Below are 8,722 nucleotides of genomic sequence, written 5' to 3'. Positions count from 1 at the left end.
ACTTCATTTGAAGAGGGAATTAACATTTCCTCAAGGTTGAGTAAAACAAGTTTATGCAGCATCCTCTCCACACTCCTTCTGCTCATGTTGAAATGCCCAATATGCACTTCAGTTTGTCAACCCAGGGCACTTTGCTGAGAACGTTTAACAAGAAAACTGTTTGAGAAGATGAATTTAAGTCCCATAGTCAGGATGAATACAAGACCCCCAAAGAAGTGACACCTAAATCTACTGTGTGATAAAGCACCTGATATTTTAATTTAAAAAAAAAACAAAACAGGTTATGGGGAAGGCGAGTTAAATGATCACTGCCTTTGAAACAAGGTTAATGAAAAGAGGTAGTATTCCCACTAAACATGGCCAAAATTGAGGGGTGAATCCAAATATTTAGTTTCCTGTGTACCAGTTTTCTCATTTATAAGACAGGAAAATATTCTACCTTCATATGGTTTCACTTAGAAAACTGGTTGTTATGAAACTCTAAAAATAATCATTCCAACTCTTATTTTAAAAAGTATTCTAATCATTTGAGATAACGTAATATGGTTTAACTATCTTTCCATAAACAGAATCAGAGGTTGGTGTTGAATTCTTTTTCACTTACCCTTGTGAATTTTAAGTTAAAATTTTTGTTGACTTTGTTTTGCTCTTAACATTGAAATGACCTGGTTAAACTTGTTTCAGTAAGTGCATGCTTATAGTACATAATAGCAGTTTGCTTGTTGCAGAAAAGTAACAGAAGCTATTATTGAATGATACAAAAACAATGGTTGATTGTATTGAGATAACCAAGAATTCAAGGAAGACATATCAAACCAACGGTGCTATAAAATTAATCATCACATTTAATCAGTTCTTTAATAGAATCAGCAAACTTAGAAGCAAATAGTTCTAGCCACAAATAGAATATTCTCACATTCTCACTTGAGAAGCAAACAAAAAGTACATGAAACTTACCAAATCAGAAAAAGATTTAGCTACCATGGACAGATACACTGAAGGATCAAGAATTGGCAAATGACAATCAAAGAAGGAATGTTCAGAATGGCCACAGCATGAAAGCTCCATCATTACAAAACCACAGCATTTGACATAATCCACTATAGCCCTCGATTCTTCAGTAAACTCCAGTAATTATGATGTCATACTGAATCATTCAACAGCCACCACTATTTGTTGATTGGTTCTTATGGGTAGGATAGCAATGCTAGATGCTAAAAGAAAAAAGAAAAAAAAAAAATGGTAAATGGTCTGTGTCCATAATATGTACCATCTTATATGATGACAAACAAATAGTCAATTACCATACAGCATCACACGCAAAGTGACAGTGGTCACCTGTATCTCTGGTACCCTGAAGGAAGAGGGAAGAGGAGGAAGGAAGGGAGGTCTGCCTGTTTTAAATCTTTTCTATTTACTCCAAGACAGGAGTAGAGGAAGGCATTCCAGGCAATAGTCGCACTCTGTGTGACAGAAAAAGTGAGTGAGAACTGGCCTGTATGACAAGAACCCCAGCCAAGGAGGAGTAGGAAAAGGTGCAAACAGGGGGACCTTAGGGACCAGGCATCAGAGTGCCATCTGTCACGGGGGGAGCTAGGGCTTCATCCTGAAGGTTGGAGAAAACCACGGAAGGAGGTTAAAAAAATGTTTGTTTGTTTGTTCTTATATTTAATGAGATGTCCCTGGAAGTCCTATGAAAAATAGAATTGAGAAGTTTAAGTCTGAAGACAGTGTAAGACTCAGAATCCAGAGTCATCAGGAAAGGGTTAAATACTAACTTCAGAAAGGAACATGACAAATTCAAAATTGTGAAAACTTCCATGCTTAAAGTGTAAACCCTCAACCGTCTAGAAGCCTCGGCTACTGAGAAGAACACATCTCCAATTGTTCTAGTTTGTTCCAATGTTATGATATAATAATTGCTTGGGTCACAGAATTTCATTATTAATTTTTTACCCTTTTCATAAAGTAAATAACTCATCTTATAAGAGCTGGGTTTTTTTGGATTCTATGATAACTTTATTTTTGTGAAAATATAAGGTGGCCATTAAGCAGACATCCCTTTCGAGAGGAAAACACTCAGTAAATGGTTTTACCCTTGAAACAGACAAAATAACCATTTTGTTTCACTAAAATGCCAAATATAAGCCAAATATATTCCTCCTTTCTGATTTTATTTTTTAAATGTTAAATTGCTGTCAGCTGAAGAAAGCATGGGTGACTATGTATTTACTATTTTGATGAAATTTTAGTAGTATAGATCGAAATTAATAAAACTCAAGTTTTTAAAATCTCTTTCTCTTTTGGAATAGTTTCAAAGTTAAAGAAAAACTGAAATTACTGTACAGTTCAGAGAGTCCTCAGGTACCCTTCACCCAGCCTTCCCTCCTAAGTGTTTCTAATGAAAAGGAATCAAACACGCACTTCCTCTGGCCTCTCAGGAAGGCCTGTTTCAGATGCCAGTGTTTTCACAGCTGCAGAAATTAAAATGCCCAGAGAAAAGTCAGGTCAGCAAAGGAGCAAAAGGAGAACAGAAATCTCTAATGAGGAAGATTACTTTGTTTTTAGGGAAATTTTCAGTGTAGCATCAGTTGTTCCGGTATCATTGCCGTTCAGATGGATTAGCTAATTCTCGCTACGTGTGATCTGCAGTTTATACTCCACAATCCTTTAACACATATTTTAGTCTTTTTGTTTTTATGAAATAAACTGAAAATTCACAAATTGACTCCAATTTACCAGTATAAATCTCTGGGAGTCTCAGAAGCCTACAGAGATAAAACCTGGGTTATGTAAACCAGAAAAGGCAAACAATGGTGTCCTGTGCTCAGAAAGACCACCAACCAGCAACACTGAGAGTTTTATTGCTGTAAGTTCTTAAGAGACTGGGGATTTTCGTCTCCATTTGGTTCATGTTCTGAATGGTTAATAAAAAACTGAATAATTATAAAAATTAACTGCTTTGGATTTGCTCTAATCAGTAAAGAAACACTTAAGCATTATGAAAGTTCCTGTCACAGTTCTGATTTGTATTTTTTCTTCATTAATTAAAAGTTGGTCTTAATCCAAGTATCAAAGAGAAAAGAGAAATAAACACTTTAGAAAATTAATAAGGTCATTTAAGGAATCCTGTGGTAAAACTTCCTTGAGATGTTATTTCTGAATGTTTTTCGAATAGAAATAAATTTCATGGCACAACTTTTTCAAACTTTAGAAGAATATACACTAGGGAAACAATTTTCAATATATGTGTATCCTTCACCACAAAGTTTTTTTTTTTTAAATGGGTCCTAAATGATCATTTTTATCTTAGAAAATTATATTTTAGGCAACCAGCAAAATTCAAATTTGGGAAAACAGGACAAATGACCCCAGTTTCATGAGCAACTTAAAAATCAAAGGGAGACTGGGGGACAGGGGGAGGAAGAACTTCCAGAATAAAAAATACTTAACAGATATAATTAATTACTGTGTATGGACTTTATTTGAATTCCAGTCCAAACAAATGAAAACTAAAAGAAAATGTCTAAGACAAACAAGAAAATGTGAACACTGACTGGATATTAAATGATAACAAGGAAGTATTAATTAATTAATGGTACTGTGGATATTTTGTCTCTAACATTTAGAGCTAAATACTAAAATGTTTGCAAATGAAGTGCTTTCTGGGATTTGCATAAAAATAATCTGGAAACAGCAGAGGGTAGACATGGGCGTTGATAAAACACTACTGAATAGATGAATAGAATATGCTTGGAGACACTGATGGAGACATGACATTTATTATAACATCTCCCCTACTTTCATAAATGTTTACAATTTCCTATAATAGAAATATGTCAAAAGTGTATCCCAGTGCCAGTCCTGTGACTAACTAGAAACGGAACCATCAGGAAATCAGTTAACCCCTTTTGTTCGCTCATTGGTAAAACGACAGACAGAATCCAGTTTAATTCACATTCATTCAACAAATATTTATTACAATATTCATTCCAACTCCAAATAATGTGATTTTCAATTTCTCAAAGTTCACCCCAATTGCTGTTCAAAAATAGACCCATCATCTACTATCTCTCCAATGTCATTTAAAGAAATGCTATTTATTCATTGATTTGTTTATTCATTCAACTAATACTGAGTGCCAGTCAATATACTAGAAACAGATATAAAGATGAAAACACCAGATTCTGACCTCATTGTCCGATAGCATATAAAATTAAGGTAATCGATCCAGTGAGGTGAAACCCATGAAATAATAAAGTATATGAGTAAAACTGGACTAGTTTTCCTACAGTATAAAAACAAGAGTTTTACACACCCTTCACCAAAAAAACGCCTCATTCGCCATAAGTATCTCTTCTCTACTTATAGAAGGGACATCCTCAATCACGTTGGCCAAGGGAGAAAGGACCCCTTTCATGAAGCCAGAAAAAGACCCTTAAGCAAGATGCGGAGAGTAGTTTAGAGACAGGAGATTCCACAGTTAGGTCTCTGCTCTTTTATCCTTCCCCTTTTCCCTTTAGAAAAATGGAAACGTATCACCAAGGAAACACATCACCAAGGAAAAATGACAGAACATTCTATAGGGAAACTCAGCTGAGGGCAGCAGACACACAGTCCTGACCTGATTCTTTCCCACATCCGCAGTGCTTCTTTCTTAGAAACAGGCCAGCAGCGCCGAGATGGCCCAACCTGCAGAGAACAGGTCTGAGCTGCACCTCGTGGCGTGAACAGGTCACGCACTGCTCTTGCTCGCTCGGGGCCACAAGCAAACAGGGCCCTGGTTTCCTACAACGCTCATCTCACTAAGATACAGCATGATTTTCTAACTCAATGAATGTACGTAAAACAGTATACACACTCCCTGTCTTCCCCCTCCTCCCCCTCCTCCCCTGACCCGATACACACCCAATATGAGAACTTAAAAACGTTCGGTTATGCAGCTTATCTCAAATCACCGCCTGCACATCATGACAGTCTCTGATTTCCAAGACCTTGTTGAAATGCAAAACATTTTGTTCAGAAACCAAGAGATGTTGTATCATCCTCCATAAAGCTGGTTTTTTCTTCTATTTTAAGAAATGTTCAATGTCATGCCTTGTGGGTGGAGACAGACAGACACAAGTAGGTGCCTGAGTGAAAGCAGTGTGTGACAAACAGATTTCCAGAGCTCAAGAGCGACATTAAAATGCAGACATCACAGGCTAGAATTCATAGGCGCAGCCGTGGTTGGACCTTCTAACGACTGTGCACATCCACAGTCTTTTAAGTCCTATGTTTCTGTCCTGGTTCACTGAAGGCTCCTGAATCTGTGGCTATTTTTGGTTGCACCATTCTCTACACTCTTATACAGTTAGAAAATTGTGATAGTTTCTTTGAAGCTTCCTTTGCCAGAGTAACAGTCTCTGTTTCATCACTGTATCTAAGAGAAATATCAAGGCATGAGTATATTGTGCCTGTGTCATTATAAATATTTTGGATGCTCGTCACTGATCTGATTCTGTTTAGATCAGCTTTTCTTTACTCCTAGATTCCACCAAATCTTCCTGTTTATTTTTTTATTCATGTCTGCCCTTGTATCCACCCCATCAGCACCTCTTGCCTGGGCTCCTGATTATTTAACTTCCTGCTACTTCATTAGTAATGCACATTAATACTTTCTGAGTGGAACCCTTGACTGATGTGAAGAGCTGGGCTCAGAGAATGCAACTGGGCCACTTTGCGGAGCGCGGTCAGGAGTGGTTTACTGAGCCCACGACCACAGAGCCTCCCCCTCCACCCAGATGTGGGGTCTCCTGCTCCTCCTCAGGGGTCCTCGCTCCTCAACGTGCATGAGAACCGCCTGGAGGTCGTGTGGGTCACACGGGGCTGGGCCGCCCCTGATTCAGTAAGCCTGGGATGGGGTCTGAGAATCTGCATTTCTTTCAAGTTGCCCAGTGAGGCTCGTGCTGCTGGGCAGACCAGGCTCTGAGAACCCCGCTCCATCAGTCTCCACCTGTGACTCTCTTTGTTGTATCCATTCAACTTCCTTATTTCTCTTTCTTCCTGTATCTGGAACAATTCAACGAATTCTCCTTAAACAATGGACACATTCCACCAAAAGTAATGATAATGATGCTCTGTGAGGTTTCAGTTAATTTCAAAAAGTCTTTATACTGACATGGCTTATAGCAGTCATGCAAAAAAAAAAAAAAAAAGCTTTACTAACGTTAGTAGGTTTACAATCTTCCTTTAAATAGGGTCAATCGGACAGGTAAGCATGCTGGAGCTCAGAGAGGTTAAGCTCAGCGAGTGAACAGACTAGGATTTACCCTTAGCACATACATAGGTAGCCTCCTCTGCAACTGCTTTTTCCTCAAAGTATGACCCTCAGACCAGCCGCACTGGCCTCACCTGGGAACTTATTAGAAACAGACTCAGGTCTCATCTCAGACCTGCTGAATTAAAATCTGCATTTGAACAAGATTCCCAGGTGAAGCATGTATTTCCCAGGTGAAGCCTATGACAATTTGAAACACACTCTCCTACAGGACCCTGTCTCCCTAAAAAACAAGTAACTTCAGTGAACTTCCTTCCCCCCACCAATCTGAGTGCTAGTTTTTACTTTTCAGCACAATTCTGAAGATTTCTCCAGCTGGAATGTACATCTTAGTGAGCATATGTGCGTGGTTTCCTTCCTTCCAAGCTAATACAATGTGAACGCTATATTCTATTTGTCATGTTAACGTCGCGTGTACATCTAGCTATTTGGAGATTAGAAATGGATACTCATGTCTTCAGATAATTTTAGTTGCAAAACAAATGGAAGAAAAAGGTTATGTTTTATACAGGTTAAATGCTTTTTTCCTCCTTTTTGTTTTTGTTTTTTTATTGCAGGCATTTCTTCCTCCAAAGCACTTCCCAGGGGGTCTCAGATAAAGCTGCAACCCCAGAATCTCTGTTTACTTGTATTAGACTGAACGATAGATACAACATACGACTGTAGTTTATTTCTGAGCACTTTACAAATTAAGTAGGATTGGAGTAATCTTTATTTTCAAATAAAATCCTTCACCAAAGATCAGCCCCATGAACTTGTTATTTTAACAAATGTTATTTTTCAAGCTAAAATAAAGACTCAGGCCAAGCAGTGCTGTGCCAGAAGACTTCAAACAGGCAGGGAGACCTACCAAGTAAATTAAATTTTCTTTTACTATCTCAGACTCATGACCCTCCCCCTCCACCCTTCATCTAAAATTGCCACAAATGTTCTGTAACTGGGTCAGGGCACACTTGCTTGGGGGAAGAGAGACATATTAAAGAACATTCAATTATGTCGCAGACATAAGGAGCAAGTGAAAAAAATGTAATATTCTGTCAGAAGATTCAAGCATCATTTCCCTCTGTATCTCAGATTTCATCCCCGATTGTCAGCATGTGACTATCTTCCCGGACCCTTATGAGGAATGCTTTGACTAAATCAATGGCACTGATTTTTATTCAGTGTTTGTTTTGTTCCCTAAGTATAATTCGTCTTGTCTATGAAACTGGTGTCCCTGTTCGGATCAGATCAGCCTTGTTTCTGTCTTAAAGCCTGAAGTCTGTTCCACAGTTCTAACACCTTTGCTATTCCTAAAGATTATAGCTTGATTTTCCTTAAATGCCAAACAAATGCGGGAAACCTGCCAAATTCACCACAGCACATGAGGTCCTCGCAAGGTGGGTGCCTGGAACTGAGCGGGTAAGTGCTAAACCACCTGTTCAGGGCTCTGAACTTACTAAAGTTCAACAGGCAAAGCACAGTAACCGGAGGCCTGGCTCCATCACTCACAGCTCTTCTGCCAAACCATTAGCTCCTCGCTGGTGCGATTAGCAGTTTATGTCCAATGCCCCCAGATTGCAGTCGCTTGATGCACACATATACCCTAGGCATTCAGGGAGCCAGCGCCAGCAGAAAGAACGCTGAAAAATCAGATCAGAATATAAGGCTTTAGTATCAAGTAGAAAACTTACTTCATAAACCAAGGAAATGGGTCTCATAACAATACAGTTAATAAATTATAGATCGAGGTATAGAATTAAGTAAAGAGAGACATAGATTAAATAGGCTAGATTGATTTAAACTTGGCAATAGAGGTTGCCTATAATCATTTTCATGAGCTTTTTAAAAAAAATTATACTGGTCTTTGTGTCAATAATAAATGTCATGCATTTCTTTATGAGAACTGCTAAGAGAAAGGAATCAAAAATAACAAATGACCACAGATAATCTATAAATATTCCCACATTGAGAATGAAGGGAAAGACAAGGCAGGTAAGCATGTGAGCAACGTCGTGCTGGGGCAGCATGCCCAGATTTCCACCTATGTCACCAGGAGACGCTTTGTGATGGGACACCATGGGGATCTACCAGGATGGAAAACTCCAGAAGTTAGAAAAACACCCCGAATGCAACTGGCTCCCTCTTAACAACTCCACCTGAATATACTATTCTTGATTTTACTTCCAAAATGTTAATCGATTTATGTTTTCAGTCTGTACCTCTGCTAACTACCTGATATGGAAACCTCACACAGATTCGATTCACCTGTTCGCTTCTAGACTTCAACCGTATCCCTCTGTTCCTCGTATTCTTTAAGATTTTATTTCCAAACTTAGTTCAGATCCTTTTAGTATGTCCCTATTTGGAGAATCTTTTCTTTTCCTGTTTGGTTATTTGCCCTGGACTTTCATCAGTGCTGTT

General features: G+C 38.5%; 1 long non-coding RNA gene across 2 annotated transcripts in view; it reads right to left on the bottom strand.

The window, feature by feature from the left end:
- Nucleotides 1-822: 822 nt before the first annotated feature.
- The window catches only part of LOC135318764 (uncharacterized), a 49,171-nt gene continuing 41,271 nt past the window's right edge, over nt 823-8,722 (bottom strand). For both annotated transcript variants that reach the window (XR_010377084.1, XR_010377085.1), the window contains one exon: nt 823-1,214. This is a non-coding gene — a long non-coding RNA (uncharacterized LOC135318764). The remainder of the gene's footprint in view (nt 1,215-8,722) is intronic.

This window comes from Camelus dromedarius, chromosome 21 (genome assembly GCF_036321535.1).
Source record: "Camelus dromedarius isolate mCamDro1 chromosome 21, mCamDro1.pat, whole genome shotgun sequence".
Lineage (NCBI taxonomy): Eukaryota > Metazoa > Chordata > Mammalia > Artiodactyla > Camelidae > Camelus > Camelus dromedarius.
The sequence above is the reverse complement of the archived record's forward strand: the minus strand, read 5'-3'. Positions and strand labels throughout refer to the sequence as shown.